Source organism: Austrofundulus limnaeus, unplaced genomic scaffold, assembly GCF_001266775.1.
Source record: "Austrofundulus limnaeus strain Quisiro unplaced genomic scaffold, Austrofundulus_limnaeus-1.0 Scaffold99, whole genome shotgun sequence".
NCBI lineage: Eukaryota > Metazoa > Chordata > Actinopteri > Cyprinodontiformes > Rivulidae > Austrofundulus > Austrofundulus limnaeus.
Genome location: NW_013952501.1, coordinates 698,835 through 699,443, shown reverse-complemented (window position 1 = coordinate 699,443; position 609 = coordinate 698,835).

Genomic DNA, 609 nt, shown 5'->3' with positions numbered 1-609 from the left:
CGATTGACCGAGACTGGAGCTGAACGAGCCGTCACTCCTCGGCTTCATTCCCCCTCAGAGCCCCGTTCCCAGACTCCCCCAACTGGACGCCACTTCTATTGTGAGTGCTGCAGAATTTCTTTGGTTTTCAGCCGTGTGCAAGTGCTCTGTGAAAGCATTTCCAACACAACTTTTTTTAATAAACGAGTTCTTAAACTCAACAATGAATAAATGAAACGCTGAATCAATTCTCATTTCCCAGAACTCATACTCGGAAATGAAAATGGATTGATGCCGATGTAAAATTTATACTCGGACAGGAATGAGGTCATTAAATCTATATGTCTGACAAATAAACCAATGAATAATTTAGTTCCTCAGACCAGTGATGAAGAGCGTGCAGCCAAAGTGAAGAGCTGGAGATTCGAAAGAGAGATAAAGACTAAAGAGGATGCTGAGGAAACATCATGACTCCAAGCACCGGCCGAGCTTCTCACTGTCATCATCTCAGACCAGTGGCTGAATGTGTTGGTCCAAAACAAGGAAAAAATGTTAGAAAGTTAGAATGTTAGTAAGAACACACACACACACACACACACACACACACACACACACACACACACACACACA